Source organism: Cnephaeus nilssonii, assembly GCF_951640355.1.
Source record: "Cnephaeus nilssonii genome assembly, chromosome: 14".
NCBI classification, from domain to species: domain Eukaryota; kingdom Metazoa; phylum Chordata; class Mammalia; order Chiroptera; family Vespertilionidae; genus Cnephaeus; species Cnephaeus nilssonii.
The window spans coordinates 67540020-67557841 of NC_137085.1; the positions used below are offsets into that span (position 1 = coordinate 67540020).

The 17822-nt window shown below is 40.8% G+C and overlaps 1 protein-coding gene across 13 annotated transcripts in view; it reads right to left on the bottom strand.

Annotated features, from left to right (window-relative positions):
• The window catches only part of LINGO2 (leucine rich repeat and Ig domain containing 2), a 1264400-nt gene that overhangs the window by 412583 nt on the left and 833995 nt on the right, over positions 1-17822 (bottom strand). For 12 of the 13 annotated variants that reach the window (XM_079791176.1, XM_079791163.1, XM_079791162.1 and 9 more), the window contains one exon: positions 16926-16958. The exons of the other annotated variant lie outside the window; for it this stretch is intronic. The gene's annotated coding sequence lies outside the window, so the exon portion shown is untranslated. The remainder of the gene's footprint in view (positions 1-16925; positions 16959-17822) is intronic. 13 annotated transcript variants of the gene reach the window in all.

The window sequence follows — 17822 nt, forward strand, 5'->3', positions numbered from 1 at the left end:
TAGGAGGGTTCTCAGTGAAGGGTGGGAACCCTAGGCTAAGAAGGATTGTTTTCCTGTAGTCTCAGCATGTCATACTCACATTGTACTCTTGGGACTTGTGGCCTGCACAAAGCCATGTGCCTGTGTGCATGAACAGGAAAGATGCATCAACAGAGCTTTAATTGATCGCCACAAGCATGAGTACCATTATGCAACAGGGGTGTGCAAAAAAACCTTTACTGATGAATTTGGCCCGGTAGAGAGTGATAAATATGAACTGAGAGATTATGTGATAGGAAGCAGATTTGCAGAAAATTACAATGGTGTTTATAGCATTTAGTTAGATGTTTAATTACTTCTAGCATCTGTAAAGAGCTATTGATTTAGTGATAGATTATGGAATTATCTCTGAAAGGAAGCAATCAATTGTAAATCCCTCATCCATGCAGTTGTTAAAGTGTCTTAACTGTCATACATCTGTCACAAAGATATTTGTTTTTGACTGTGATAAACTAAATATGTATGCATCGAAGTGTCCAATGACAGTACAGATTAATAGGTTAAAACAAATCAGTCAATAGCATAGTTGTTTCTTTAGTTCCAACCAAGGTTCATTTCTCGATCATTTTTCTCTATGTCCTTTGAAAGATATGAAACCCTCAGTCTTTAAACCCAGGCCCAATCACATTATGAACACCTATTACACATGAGATACTTTAGCATGTATGCTTTCAATTTGCCCCACTCAGTTATGTGATATTGTTCTTATTTTGCAGCTATAGAAACTGTGAGAAAGCTGTATAAGTGCCTTTGCCCACTCAGCTGGTTGATGACAGCAAAGACCAGATCCCAGATCTATCTGTTCTTTCATAAAATTGGTGCTTTTATATTTTTATTTTATTTTTAATATATTTTATTGATTTTTTATAGAGAGGAAGGGAGAAAGATAGAGAGTTAGAAACATCAATGAAAGAGAAACATCGATCAGCTGCTTCCTGCACACTCCCCACTGGGTATGTGCCTACAACCAAGGTACATGCCCTTGACCAGAATCGAACCTGGGACCCTTGAGTCTGCAGGCGATGCTCCATTCAGGGATATAATTTCATTATATAGTGCATATTGTGATTAATTTAGGAAAGCAAATGTCCAGTGTTAGAGACACTGTGTATAATTACATTTTTTTCCATATGACAAATATTCACCCCCAAATATAATCTTAAATCTGATGTTTTAAAAGTGAGACATCTCTTTGATTGTAAACAATTATCACCATTTTATATAAGCAATAATTGGAGTATAGATATTCATATGGCAACATTTTCACTTTAGATAATGATATTTTTTACCACGAGAAAATAAACTGCAGAGATATAGTAAATGATATTTCAATCAATAATGAGTACAGAGCTATAGCAAAATCAGTGAACTTGAACAGAGAGCTATAGAAATTATCCAAATAACTTACCTATATTCCACCAATGAACAAGTGAAATTTGAAATTGAAAACATGTGCCATTTACATTAGCATTTCCCAAAACAAAATATTTAGGTTAAAAAATAATAATGAGTATCATTTTTCTTGTATTCTATAGCATCACTTATAGACAGGCTTATTGCTAACTATAATTTCAGGTTAATGTTTTTAAAAAGACATCAAACAGATGATAGTTATAAAATAGTCATGGGAATGTAAAGAACAACTTAGCAAATATAGTCAATAATATTGGAATAACTATGTATGGGGCTAGGTGGATATTGGAAATATTGGAGGAAACCCTTTGTAAAGTATATAATTGCCTAACTGCTGTGCTGTACACCTGACACTAATACAAATAACATTGAATGTAATTTGTAATTGAAAAAAAGAAAAATAAATCTAGTAGGGAAGTCTCATAGAGTATGGATTCTACAAATTTTTTGCAAAAGTTTTTTATTTACTGTTCCCAGCACCTAGTAGAAAATCAATACATATTAGCTATATTAATTAAGTCAATTAATTAAACCAATTAAGCAAATTAAGAGATTTTAAAAAGTGTATATGCATTCCTTGGCTATCAAAGGGTAACTTAATTAAAGTCTTTAAAATTTAAATTTATATTTATTAATATTTTAAACTCAACTAATTTCACAAAAAATTGATTCAGAGTAATTTATTTCTCTATCTAGAATATTAAAATTACATCAAAACTATTTTATATGTTTTTAGCTTGAAAAACAGAGTAGTAATAACCTTACCAATAAAAGTTATTGAGTTCTGACTTTGTGCCAGGCACTATTTTAATCGATTTGCATTAATTCACTCATTTAATCCCCTAACAACACTATGAGGAAGGTATTGTTATTATCTCCAATTTTAGGTGAGAAAACTGGGGCCCAGGAAGTTAAGTTATTTCTCCATGGTCACAAGTAAGGAGTGGATACTAAGCCCTGAAGCCTGGCTCCAGGGTTCACCTCAGCCAGGAGGCAGTGTTCCCTGTAAAGAATAGTTTACCGGGTACTGGAGAGTTGCCTGGGATGTGATGTGATGACATATATCCAGCCCTTCTCAGGAAGACAGCACTTTAGCAAAGCAACTCAGAATTCAAAGATGCACCTTGCAGTCCTTACTCTGCCAGGGGCGAGAGTTGTAGTGGTTGGGCCCTTGGCCCCTGCGTCAGCTCTGTGGGCCACAGACAGAAAATGCAACCTCTCTGTGCTGCAGTTTTCTCCTTTATAAAATGGGGAAGATGATGTTGAAGTTGGTGGCAGTGATGGTAGCCATGCCAAAGGGTTGATGTGAAGACTATACAACAGGCTTGATATAAACACTCTACAGATCTTAGCTATTATTGTTATTCCTACAGCTCAGCTTCCTACTAGACTCCCTTCTAAGTGCACAATTGCTCAGAGCCAGGAAATCTTAATCATTCAAAAAAGACATTATTTGGGCTGATTTGCCTGTCTTCTAAAGGTTGAATCCAATCACTGAGAAAGGGGAATCTGTGTGATTCTGTTCATTCTCATTAGACGATGTCAAGGCTTGCTAATTCCAGATTGTTTTCAGACACCAGGGAGAAGGAGAATTACAGAATGCAAATTTCCATGTGCTAGATGCCCTTGGAAATCAGCAGTTCTGTTGCCTGTTTCCTCCACCCAGTCCCAAACTCTGCTTCCAAAGGCGTGGACTGCAGAGCAGACACTGTAGTTTGGATGAGGGTGAGCAAGCTGCTCTCTGCCGTGTAATGTTTGGGGTAACTGGGGAACAAGACCCCCAGATTCTCGCAGTTCTGACAGCCAGTCCCAGCTGCCTCCTTCCACATAACGCAATTTCTGAATCCAATTAACACCAACTTTCTTGACTGCCAAATGTAAAACAAACAAAAAGAAAACATTGGCCCCAAAATAATGATCCCTTTCACCAACCCCCACCCCTGCCCTAACCCTGGCTCTGAAACTACAAAAATATGTGAAACAATTCATTTTCTAACTACCTTCCCTGTACGATCAGAAATACGTTTTTTAGTGGGATGCTCTTTTCATCTCAATCACTACCATTTGCATGACAGGATGCAAATAGATTTATGAAGCAGGACACAAAATTAATATTTAAAAGAGGAAAGAATAAGCAGTAGTTTCCCTCCACCCCCAAGTTCCTTTAGAATCCACAGAGGAAAAAGCCACAATGAATACACAACGCATAGAGTTATAAGATGAAGAAATTGCAAAAGAGAGTCTTTTCGGCAGAGGCAGTGGAGTAATGCACAACACTTTCCTTTAGCTTAATTGCTTGCTTTTGCAGGCATGCTTCCCTCTTACAACCAATGGCCTGAATGGCCGTGACCTTTTCAGACCCGTCCTCGGGCACTGGCTCACTAGGAGCTAAGGCAGTGAGGGGCAGCTGCCTTAGAGACTTGGGTGTGGCTTGTGCTATCACTTGCTACTCTTTTTTTTTTAATATTGATGAAAGTTTGACACATATCCCCTTTTTTCTCCCATTGACCCCTTATAGCCCGCCCTCGCCGCCCCCTGCCCCCTCAGCCCTCTCCCACCCCAAGCCTCCACCACCCTGTCGTCTATGTCTGTGGGGTATACATATATGCGTACAAGTTCTACTCTTGGGGAATGAGGTTAATTATTCAATCTCTTGATCAATTCATATATGAAGGGTGTACACGAAAACATTTCCCCTAGGGATCTAGAAAATAAGAGACTACAGTTGCAACCTACTTAACACAAAACTTAGTATATAATATGAGCTCACAAAACGATGCTTATTAAATAACCACTAAATAGTTCTTTTAACTATTCCTAGCTACCAAGTAGGGAAATATTTTTTTTTAATGAGAAAACATGAATTTCACGGCTCACTGTCAGATGTGAGAGCGCTACTCCCTTACCCTACCAGTCGAGAAAGGCTCCATCCTTCATTATAACCTGAGATTCGGTTCCAGTAGAGGTGAGAGGGAACGAGTAACTCCTGCAAAGCGCTCTCTTGCCTCTGTAGTGCAGGTTATAGTTCAAACACCCTGCACACAGGAACTGGCAGCACACTTCCTCCCGCTTTTGAGAATCATTCTTTCAAAAAAATCTTCCAAATAAAATGGCTTTAGAAATTCTATGTGATCTCAGAAGTCTAGTGCCTTCCACAAGACTTTTGAGGGCACTAGGATGCATATATTCTCCTGTCTTGCCCCTCTATATCCCCAATTCCCCTCACACAATCTCACCCATAGGTGCTGTCTGCTAGATGCTCTGCTTTGCGCCCCACCGGCACCCCCTCCTTGACCACTACATCACCTCCTTCATTCCTAAGATCTTTAAACACAAGTCAGACTATACAGGGTGGGGACACTGTGTAGCACAAAAACAACTAGATTTAAATATTCAACATCTTATTTTAAACTTCTTCCTGTAGGCAATGTTCTTTGATATTTTCTATCCTGTCTTAGCCTTTCGAATCCTGTCCTGTCCTGACCTGTCCTTCCCTGTCTGGTCTTTTCCTATCCTATTTCTTGCTGTTCTATTCCAGCCCATTTCAGTCTATCTGGTCTGTTTTTAAAATGCTGGCGCTGCCATCATACTGATTTCCCAATCCATTAATGAGTCAGGACCTGCGATCGAAACAGTAGTCTAGAATCCCCTATATCTAGTCCATCTGGAGCAGTCAGAGGTCACAGCTAGAGGGCCTTGATTTTCAAACCACAAAAGCTATCTGCCTTTAAAAAGTCACATTGCTCCTTTCCCAGGTTTTGAAGCTAGATGACCATTTAATTAAGAAATACATTTTCTTCTTGTTAGACTTATTATTTAATTTAATTTGCATAGCAACTTTATGAGTTATTTAGAACAGAAATTTATCGATTCCTACATCTTTTAAGAATGAAGGAACTGGCCAAGCCAGTGTGGCTCAGTGGTTGAGCATTGACCTATGAACCAGGAGGTCACAGTTTCATTCCAGGTCAGGGCACATGCCCAGGTAGAGGGTGTGATCCCCAGTACGGGGCATGCAGGAATCAGCCAATCAATGATTCTCTCTCATCATTGATGTTTCTCTCTCTCCCTCTCCATTCCTTTCTGAAATCAATAAAAATGTATATTTTTAAAATGAAGGAACTGAATCTTAGGTAGGTTGAGTGATTTTCTAAGGTCCCACAGATAGTGATTGGGTCTGCTTTAGAAGCCAGATGAATTTCTATATCTTTCCTGATATACTATACAGCCACAACTTCTTCAAAGGTGGCAGAGTATCAGCTAAATCTGAGTTTTTTTGGATGAAGAGTATTTTCTAAAGAAATACAGATTTGGGGCTCTACCCTGATCTATAGAATCAGAATCTTTATGGCTGGGTGTGGGAATATGCAATTTAAAAATGTCCCCAGGGAACCAGTATAGATTAACTAAGTGGATTATTCCCCTATATGCTCTACATTGGAGAGGGAGGGAAGGAGGGAGAGATGAGGGATTAATGCTAGGACTTCTGGGAACATAAAAGTCAAATATAAATGAAAACTGTACAGTCATAGATAAACTAAGAACAAAGAATGAGAAATAGAAGAACCAGAGGAACTAAGCCTGAAGAAGTCACTTATCTTTGAATTGTACTCTAAGTTTTTAGCAGCTAAGATGTAAATAAAAGTGTTTTGAAAGGTATTTTTTCTTTATTCTGACAACATTAATTTGGTTCTATTTTCCCCAGCACCAGAGCAAGAGAAGAAATGTCTGTTGCCTTTTCATTTCCTAAGTCAGAACCCAAGTGAATTGCTTATGCATAAGGTCACAGTGTAGAGAAACTCAAGCAGTTTGGAACTCACTTCCCATCTCTAAGCCTATGTCAGCATCATCATATAATTATAGTGATAATATTCACGAAACACTTAGGATGTATCCCCTATTTTATGGACAAGAAAACTCAAGCTTAGAGATTTTTAAGCAACTTGTCCAAAGACAATTAATGAAAAAAACTGGGATAAAGTCCCAGATAGTTCATCTCCAGAGCCCATGCTCTGCTGCCTCTCAGATAAGTAAGAGAAATAACCGTGAAACATAAGCAACAGTCCTTTGAGGAGGAGAATCAAAGGAAGGGTGGGAAAATGGAGGGGAGGAACAATACATGAGAAAACCAGGAAACCAGGCCGAATCAGCAAGTGCTTACCAGGAAGGGGCAGTGCACAGTCCCTCTGCTGGAGGTAATTCAGTTTGAGCCAATCCAGGACAGACCTCGAGTGTCTTTGGTTCCCAATAACACACCTTCACGTAACAGCCACACTGACAGAGGTTTGGTTTTCTTGAGAAATATGAAGAAACTCAGACAGCACCGCCAGTTGGAAAAGGTGGGACACCAGGGCTTTCTTGTTATTTGTCCTCTCACAGGCTCAGGTTCATCATCCCCACCAATCAGTGGGTTCACTAGCACTCACCAGTTCGACAATGCTAGGTGGATGTGCTCATCCGGAAGAAATACTTCATTTCTGACAAACTGGACATTGAAATAATTCCTACTATTGTCTCTAGGATCAATTTCTGAGACTTCTGTTCTACGTTCATTGGATGTCTTGGAGGTTGACATTGTTTTTGTGTAGATTGAAGCAGATGAACACTTCTAAAATATTGTATTATACAATAATTAGAATGTGAGTGAGATATATGAGGCAATGCTTTCCATAAAGATGTTCAAGGCTTGGGAAGTTTTGCTCCCTTTTGTAAGCTCAGCTTTTCTATAAAGAATGTAGATTCGCCCAAACCGGTTTGGCTCAGTGGATAGAGCATCAGCCCGTGGACTGAAGTGTCCTAGGTTTGATTCTGGTCAAAGGCATGTACCATAGTTGTGGGCTTGATTCCCAGTAGGGGGCATGCAGGAGGCAGCTGATCAATATTTCTCTCTCATCAATGTTTCTAACTCTCTATCTTCCTTCCTCTCTGTAAAAATCAATTATATATATATATATATATATATATATATATATATATATATATATATATATATTCCTGGATTTGGCTCCCAAGCCTAAGTAAGAACTGAAAGTGAAAGTGAGTTCAACATTATATGATATGCTGTTTGAGTTGTTTTTTGTTTTTTTTTTGTTTTTTTTGGTATAAACTGAAAACTTGTCTATAGATACTAATGCCTTATATATAGGTTCAGATTTATCTATGATTCTTTTTTATGCTATCCACACTGATATTTTTATTAAAATACTAGAGGCCTGGTGCACACATTCATGCACTGGTGGGATCCCTCCGCCTGGCCTGTGGGGATTGGGCTGAAACTGGCTCTCCGACATCCCCTGAGAGGTCTCAGATTATGAGAGGGTGGTTCTTGGATGACACACTCTGGAATTGGGCTCCCTCCTTTCTGGGTCTGGGGTGCAGGTGAAGCAGATTTGGGGCTGACAGTGCTCCAGCAGCAACCAATTCCCTGAGAAATTGGGCTCCCTCCTCTACTGATTGGAGCATCTGCCCTCGGTGGTCATTGCACGTCATAGCAACCAAGCGAATGGTGGGACAGTCGCTTAGGCTTATATATATATAGATTACTCACATTAGGCAAAGATATACAATCATATATTCTTTGCAAAGCCATTAGCACAATGATCAGCACTAAGGAATGTTTCTTCTTTTCCAAACCCAGACCCTTCTCTGTCATATGACCTGTGCAGTCTCCTGGCTCCATGCTTCTAGCCCAGATGCTCACTGTGTTCCAGTACTGCCTTTATCTCCTAGTAGGAGTTGTTTTTTAGTTAACAAAGCTCAAACAAGGAAATATTTGTTGCAATTATGTTCATTAGGTACAAAAATGTGAAGTATTTTGTGTATTTGCTCTTTGGGTAAATAAAGATAGGTACGATCCCTGGTGGTCCTAGGAGTCACTGGGAGCAATACCACCCACTTCCCTTCTCTTCTATCCTAAAATTGTATCAACTTTAGCTCCCCAAGAGGCTGAAATGTAGACTCCCTGGGGGCTGTGAAATGAAGACTCCCTCTGAAGAGATGCTTAACACAATTAGAGATTGATTAGAGGTTCTAGTCTCTGAGAGCAAAGGACATATTCTAGGAGACTGACTAGACATACGTCTTCTTTTTGCAAGAGTTTGGTTTGGTTCAGATGCTGCCTCTCTTTCTGAGTACTATCTACCGCTGTTTGCTTTACTTTTTCTCTATATTGCTTTTTAACTGGGGTACAAGGTAGAATGAATACCACAGTTCAAATGGCCCCCTGCTGCTGAGGCTGACATCAAGCACTCCTGGGGGGCCTCAGGAAATAGCGTCACTTAGTTCTCTTTAACGTCTAGGATGTGAAATCTGGCAAGGCACCTGCTATTTTCTACAACTCCCTAATCTTCCTCTTTATTAGTTGTCTGGCACTATCATCACACTGCCTGCTTGGTTTAAATCCTGCTCACTCCTGTAATATAAAAAGACAAGAGAATGTCCCCACAGATATAAACTTAGTCTCTTGTACTGTAGACAGTTATTTTATTTTCAATGTAATTTTCCTTGGAACAAAAATTCTTTTATATTTCCACAGGAAAAGAAACTATCTTTCTGCCTCCTAAGTAAATATTTTACATGACAATTGCCCAGATGTACGAGATGCCTACTGAAGCTTTCTCTATTTAATGACTAATCATTTAGATCTGTTGTTTAAATGGCAAAGGCTATAGTGTATATTCTCACTCATTTACTTATTTATTTTATTCATTCCAATAACATTTATTGGGTTCTTCCTGTGAATCAAACACTATGCTATGTACTGTGAATACCAAAAAGAAGAGGATGCTTTTATTTGAGAAAACAAGTAGGGAAGATAAACTCACAAACACATCCTATCTAATAAAAGAGTAATATGCAAATTGACCATAACTCCAACACACAAGATGGCTGCCACAAGATGGCTGACAGGGGAGGGCAGTTGGGAGGGACCAGGCCTGCAAGGGAGGGCAGTTGGGGGTGACCAGGCTGGCAGTGGAGGGTAGTTGGGGCGGGGGAGGACCAGGCATGCAAGGGAGAGCAGTTAAGGGTGACTGGGCTGGCAGGGGAAGGCAGTTGGGGTGGCCAGGCCAGCAGGGGAAGGCAGTTGGTGGTGACCAGGCTGGCATAGGAGGGCATTTAGGGGTGACCAGGTTGGCAAGGGAGGGAAGTTGGGGGCAACCAGGCCTGCAGGGGAGGGAAGTTAGGGGCAATTGGGCTTGCAGGGGAGCAGTTAGGCATCGATCAGGCTGGCAGGGGAGTGGTTAGGGAGTGATCAAGCTGGCAGGTATAAGCAGTTAGGGGCAATCAGGCAGGCAGAAAGGTGAGCAGTTGGGAGCCAGCAGTCCTGGATTGTGAGAGGGATGTCCGACTGCCCATTTAGGCCCGATCCCTGGTGGGCCTAAATGGGCAGTAAGACATCCCTCAGGGGGTACCAGATTGGAGAGGGTGCAGGCTGGGCTAGGGGCACCCCTCCCTCCATGCACAAATTTCGTGCACCGGGCCTCTAGTAAATTATAACACAACATGTTCAGTGTTATGATAGAAGTATGAGTCAGATGCCCCGGAAACACAAAGGGATTCGTGTCTAAATTTGAATAGGGAAGGGTGAGAAGATTTCGCAGAGGAGGAAGAGATATTTGCGTTTGCATAGTCAGTGTGTGCAAAGAGGAGGTAAGGGTTAGGCACATTCTTATGGAATGTGAAAAGCTTAGTGTAGCTGGAAAGAGGGAGATTGGCAGGGGAAGATCAAGACTGGAGTTTGTAGATGTCACTTGGATCAGAATGTGAAAAGGTAAGTGGAATTAACTGGAATTAATTGCCTAGGCATTGGAGGGCCAATAGAAATATGGCCTACAGAGCTGGATCTGTGCTACAGAGGCAGTCCCTACCCTCAGACAGGATGTATAGTGACACAAGGACCATGACCAGAAGGAAAATCTGCAACATCATATGAAACAAAACCAGCCACCTACAGCCCTGTTCTAAAAGGCTTCCTGCTGGCCTGGGTGGGGGTTGAATATAGGGGTAGCAGGTGAGGAGAAGGAAGGCAGTTGGAGGACTTGGGAGAAAGCTCAGCTGGGGACTGGAGGGAGAAAGAAGATGAGGCCCTAGGCCAGGCCAGTGTGGCTCAGTGGTTGAGCATCGACTTATGAACCAGGAGGTTATAGTTCAATTCCCAGACAGGGCACATCCCTGGGTGGTGGGCTTGATCCGATCCCCAGTGTGGGGTGTGCAGGAGGCTGCTGATCAATGATTCCCTCTCATCATGTTTCTATCTCTCTCTCCCTCTCCCTCTCTAAAAAAAAAAAAAAGATAAAAAGATGAGGCCCTATGAGGTGAAGAGTGTTTAGGGTTTCTCCACCTTTTTGGGGGGCTTCAACTTCCTCTTCAGAGTTAAAAAATATGAACAGAGCTAGGAAGTGCAAAGCTCCCAGTTGTCATGGTTTGTTTGTTTGTTTCTCCCCTCTTCTTCCTCCTGTGGGGAATTTACCTAGTGTGAGCCTAGCGCAGGAGGAGAAAGCAGGTGTGCTGAGCAGGGGATGTGTACAAGGCAGGGCCTGCCTGTGCTGTCCCAGGACAGCACCGAGTCCTGGGGAAAAGGGAGCCCTGACTCCGCCCTTCCGCAGGAGAGCGCCTTGTTTTCCAGGATGATGTTAGGACCCACTTTCACTGCTATGGGGTCGCTGACTTTTTCCACAGCGTTACATCTGTGGTCAGATTTGGATCGGAGTGTTATAATTCTACGTTTCCATTCTCTTGCTGCTTAAAGCAGTCACAGCCTGTTGCTGTCCCATAATCACTGCAGCCACTACAGTAACATCTACACCTGCTTCCTAGTGGTTTCTGTGTATCTGGAGTTGAAACAGGACATGGCATCATCCCGTCTGCAGGAAAGGAGGACCTGGCATCACCTGGCTGACCGCCCAATGCGAGCATCTTCTCTATACGTCGCCCCTGCTATCCGGTCCTCAGCCTATGTTTGAAAGACGCGGTAGAAGAACCCACAAGTCTCCTGTGCCTTGGGACAGTTATGCTTTACAATAAAGTTCCTCTTTACTGAGCTGGGTATGTTTCCTAGAGCCTCTGGCTTCTCTTATCACTTGGACCATAGGCTTAATTACATCTATCTTCCACATGAGGCTGCTTCAGATACTTGCAAGCAGCTCAGACATTTCTCAGCTCCTCAAAGAGGGAAATTGAAATGGATGGTGGAGGACTCACTGCTTTGTGTCAGACATTAAGCTGGGCTCATGCACCTAAAATAGCTCCTTTGTAAGGAAAATCAAACTCAACAAATAAATAAACCAGAAAAAAAAAGAAAAAAAAATTATTTTCCTAAGTAAGTGGTAAGGCCAAGATTTTAACTAGAGTAAATTGCAAAAGTGTTTATATTAAAAATACATTTAAACTTAGCATTTATTTCTATCAAGGTAATATAGCTTCATAATTTAAAAAGCCAGGTATTGCTATAATAATATAGTAATAGGCTAATAATAATCATCTGACTCATCTCCTGATTCAACTAGAAGTGAATCCATTGCTCTGTCCACTATCTTGCTGCCTCTGCCCAACTCTTCCACCAAGAGCATAACTTTGAGTCCATCACCATCCTCATTATTGTACATGTATGTATGTAGAATACATATGGCTGGGACAAGATTTACTAACATTTCCACAAACTACCTTATTTTAAAATTTTTCTCATTGAAAAACCTGCAGAATGTGCCAAAATGATCTTTGAAAGAGTTAAATGAATATTGGAATTTCTCTTTAATTAATAATCATCTAACCTGAGCTGCTTTGTATGACACTCTACACAGAAGCAGGGCAAAATAGGTTGTGTATAGCCTTCCAAATGTGTGGTACTCAAATTTAAACACAACCCTCCCAGTGTGAAAATATTAAACAGCTCTGACATGGAAATAAGAGCTACATTTGATTTTCAAATACACAGGAAGGACTAAAGGAAATTGGATTTAGAATCCATAATAAAAGGAAAATTCGTTTTCTCATTTGTAACCTTTCTTCTTTACTTAAAAAAATTGAACCCATTCATTCCAATATTTAACCTCTGGGCCCTCCTTGCTATCTACCCAAAGATACATTCATATTTTCAATAGGCATTCTCTCTTCTCACCAGTCTCTCTAATGGTTTGCAAGTCATTAAGCCCAAATAGTCCCAGCTAATGAAATCGTAGAGAAGTTTCTTTTTGAACATCTCCCCCTCACTTACATCATATAATATACAGATATGCAAGCACTAAGTTTGATTTTGATATATTATTTCTCCAATCCTGTAGCAGTGTCAGAAATAAACAAAAAAACCCACAAGCAAACAACCCAAAACCAAAAACAAAACCCAACCTACATTTTGCTCTCAAGTCACCTTGAGAGATTTCTGGGTCTTATACAAAGAACGTCAATGCAACTTGCTGAGCTGAAAGGGAAGTAGGGGTTCAGTGTTCTTCACAAGGTTTAGAATCAAAATAAACTGCACACTATTTGTTTGGAACTTTATAAATCCTATATAATAAAGAGGTAATATGCAAATTGACCATCATACCATCACAAGATGGTGGCGCCCACAGCAGGGGCAAGCCTGGCCGCTCCATGAGCCTGCCGCTGCAATCCCCTCAGCCCTGCTGGGGGCCTCGGGTCCTCCTGAACCCCCCACTGACTGAGGCTCAGTGAAGCAGGGCAGGCCGAGGCACAGGCAAGCCTCGGATGGCAGCTGCCCAGCCGCCCAGGGCCGGCCAAGGCTTGTGCTGCCGGCAGTGGCAGCAGCTGAGGTGTGATGGGTACATCGCCTTCCCCTGATCGCTGGTCGCCTCCCGCCCCTGAGGGCTCCCGGACTGTGAGAGGGGGCAGGCCAAACTGAGGGACTGCCCCCTCCAGTGCATGAATTTTCATGCACCGGGCCTCTAGTATGATAATAATACAAAGAAATAGTAGTCATGAGCTCTTCCCAGAGGAACTCATGGTGCAGTTTGGGAAATAAGAATACTTAAGAAGTGCTGAACAGACGTAATAAATAACAAATTCATGCAACAGGATGATATAGAATGCAGTGTTTCAGAAAGTTTTCATCCTAATAAAAGACCTTCCTATCTTCTGAGATGGCCCAAGGCAAGGAGGGAGTTAGACAGTGGGATTGTGGTCTCATTTGGTCTCTAGTGAACCCCGTGGCTTTGGATAGTTTGCTTAACCTCTGTGGGCTTGAATTTCATTATTTGAAGAAAAAGAAACTTAAAATGAATAATAGTTGAAATATTTTTTTTATTTATTTTATTTTTTTAAAAATATATTTTATTGATTTTTTACAGAGAGGAAGAGAGAGGGATAGAGAGTTAGAAACATCGATGAGAGAGAATCATCGATCAGCTGCCTCTTGCACACCCCCTACTGGGGATGTGCCCGCAACCAAGGTACATGCCCTTGACCAGATGAAATATTTTTTAAATATAAAAATCTGTAACTGATATATCCTTTCATGATAAGGGCCTGAGTGTACCCAGGGTGGCTAACACAAGCCATCAAAAACATCTATATAGAGCATACACACACACACACACACACACACACACACATACACACGTGCACGCTGGCGCGTAAAGTACCCATGTACATTGTAGGGATAAACTGAGTGTCACAGGCATATTTAAGTATTTCTTGGAGGTGGGTCAGGAGCCATCAAGATTTTCTTTTTCTGTTAATTTATCTTCACCACCATACTTTCTCAGGCTGGGAGATAATGAAGCTTTCCATTTATCTGTGGAACAGTGTGGAGACCATAATTCCACTTCAATCCAGTGATGTTCAGACCCTTCCGGATGAGAACCCTGGTCACTGCAGAGTTGCAAGCCCTTCAGCCAGACATGTTTATGTATAAATTCAGTTGTGAATCTTGCTGTCTCGGAAGTCAGGTTAAAAATGTTTAGTACTATCCTGTTGTAATTAGGTTATTACATACCTGGCAATTTCTAAGACCTCAACTTACAAGTGTCATTTTCTACATTGCATCAGAGAGGATTGCTGCCCGGTATAAAGTCTGCGTTTCACGTGCGTTTCACAAGTATTTGTCTGGGACGATAGCAACATGAGTCCAGGGGCCTGTATGTGAGGCTGGCAAGGCTTGCTTCCTCGTATCATCAACCTCGTGGGCTGCGGAGGGGCGGTGCCTCCCTCAGGGAAGTCAGACAGAATGGGGTGTTTTCACTCGGATCCCTGGCTTTTGGGCTCACTGTAAGCTCCAGCACCGGGAGGCTGCTGCTGGACGGCCTTTGCATATTGATGACCGGGGCTGAGGCCACTGACCAGTCTCAGCTGAGGGAGGACTGTCTTTACTCATCTACTCTGAAACACGTGGACGATACACACCCACAACACTCTACAGATCTTGCCAAGGGAGAGACTTGAGTTCCGACCCCGCACACTGCTCTCCCGCCTGCCCTTCAGATTTCCTATCGCTCTCCTCCCACAGAGCATGGCTCCCACCTTTCCTGAAGGTTTCCTCTCACCCACCAGTCTGCAGCCTCGCCTCCATCTCTGGTCCTCACATCACCACGAACAAAGGGGCTCTGCCCACAAAGGCATAGACAATGCTAGATTCTGTCTGAGCTGGTTGGAAAGTTGGCACCAAGCCTCTCTGTCCACCGACTCCCTCCTTGCTACTCCTGATCCATTTTTACTCTTCTTAGTAATCACTCAAACCACTCATTTCCCTCACCTTGGTGATAGTAATCAAAATTCTATATTCAGAAAAAATGTAGATGCAGTTTTCTATGATGCAATGTCATAGTTTGATAGACAATTTGATGGATATAGATTATCTATCTATATATCACATGGAACAAAATCTTACCACATAATAGCTACCTGATGGTGAAGTATCAAAGATCAAGTCCATGAGAGAAGGATATTGCAGGGAAGATGTTACCTGCTTCTAACAACAATGCTTTACAATAACAGTAATAATAGCAAAGTAATAATAATGGCAATTATCATTCATTGCTTTTCTATAATATGCCAAAGTTATTGGTAAATACTTCATCTTATTCCCCAACGACCTTATGAGGCAAGTCCTCTTACTTCTCTCCTTTTGCAACTGAGGAAATCAAAGATTGGAGATGTTAATATGCTGACCCAACAAACAAATACTAGATAAGTAAACAAGATTCAAATTCTGTCAATTTGATTCTAGAGCCTAATTACTCAACCTCTGCTCCCTGCTTCCCTGTGAGTGTTATAATCAAATAGATAGATGACTGCGATTATCTGGACTAGATTCGATTGAATTAGTAAAATTAAACTAGATTGGCAGACAAACACTAGAGTCCCTTCCCAGTTATGACAGTTATATTTCTAAAAACACCTCTGGTAGCAGAATTTCCTGTTGAGGACTTCAATACTTTATTTTTTAAAAAATGCATTGGAGAAAATCAAAGATAGTAAGAAAACTGAATAAGCCTTTTGAAAGTAAGCATAATTATGACATTAGAATAAGAGAACAAAACAGCCCTCCCAATGAAAGCAATATTTATTGACCTTAAGTTAGTATAAGGAGTACTCTGTTGTTAATTTCCATTTAATAGCTCCCATAACACATTTGAGTCCACCCATGACTTTCATTCAAGGAGCCATTTCATGTGTGTCTGAAATGCTTTGCTTATTTTAAAATTTATAATAATAGCAAGCCTATGCTTGATGAGAAAGTCTTAAGATTGCTTAAAAGGTACAGGTAAAGAAGACCTGTATGCTAGGATTCTGAGGAAGGGTAACTGATGTTATAGATTACTGTATCTAAATATACTACTATACAATGTGATCGTAATCTCTATACAGTAATGCATAGTACACAAAAGTGAAAGACATTACACCGTTCATTATTATAGAGAGAAGAGTCATTTCCTTATAATCACACTGACGCTTTTCTCTTTGCCTCAATTATTTGGGAGTAGACATAGCTGAACCCATATCAGCTGAGCAATGTTGTGGAAGCACAGCTCAGTTATCAGATACGGCAAGTAAAAGTGAAGACCTGTGATGATTGGTGAAGGTTCATTTTCAGAGACAGCAAGAAGGGGTGGGAACAGGGGTGGGATAGGGAACATAGTGAAGGTCAGCCAAAAAAAAGCATGAAGAGGGGAAAGTCAGGTGAGAGGGCCTTGCACACAGTATGTGTGCAATACATATGAACTGAAAAAAATATGAATGGTGGACGGATGGAATGATGAATGAGTGATGGACGAAGTAAAATAATATTGAATATTCCCAACTTCACAGTTTTGCCACGGAGTAAATGAGGTATTCTAGTTGACAGTTATATTGCATTCTGTTATAATCAATGTTGTACTTTTCCACCCACAAGTGAGGAAAATAAAACACAATGTCCTCTAACCACTGTCTGTGAAAAGCTGAGGACATATTTTGCTCTGCTCCTTTCATACTCTGTTTCATATTAATGAGAAGCTTTAAAAATCATGAAAAGTACCAACCTTGAAAGCTGCCTTCTGTTTTGCTCATCTCACCTAAAGAAATGTGAAAAGACAGAAAGAAGAAGAAAATTTAAGTGAAAGCCAATTAAGGCAACACAGTTAAAAGAACATTAAAATAAAAACCACACACACCTTTATCCATTTTCCCTTGACAAAGGAGACATTTAACTGTGGAGAGAAAAACACCCTGATGAAACATCGCCCGCTAAACTGTTTTTTCAAATATTTTGTGCTTTTTGTACTTTGTGATAGTTTGCTTTTTAAAATTTATTGGGCACACAGCCATTATGAATGACAATGAGTAGAGGTACAGAGGGGATGTTTAATAAAAATGATAAAACTAAATTATACATAAAGAAAAATTATATAGGCAGCACTTAATCAACCCAGGGATATTTCCATCATGATAAGATTTTTCACTAACTTCAGACAAGAGTATTCTAAGAGGCTGCTATAATTTATTCTCAGGATCTGTCTACTCTTGAATGCTGATTAGAACACAAGCTTTTGCTTCTGCTCCCTCCTTGCTCCCCCAATAATCTGTTCTCCCTTATGGACAAAGTGATTATTGTCTTGTTTATAATAACTGTTCTACATTCCTTATGGAAATTGTAATTATGATGCTGAATATTCAAACGGCAAGCCACTTTTCTCAGGGAAATTGTAATTATGATAATGCAGTATTTACCCAACCAATGTTTTCTAGCCATTGTTCTCTTTGAGGAATGAGGAGGTCAGAGGAAAACACTGAAATAAAACACCCTGTTGGGATCTCAGATATGTATTCTGGAAAAGCATAATAATAGCAGCTGATATTTGCTATACGTCAGGCACAACAATCAGGATGACATGTATATGACACATATACGTATTACCTACAGGTATATGTCAATTACA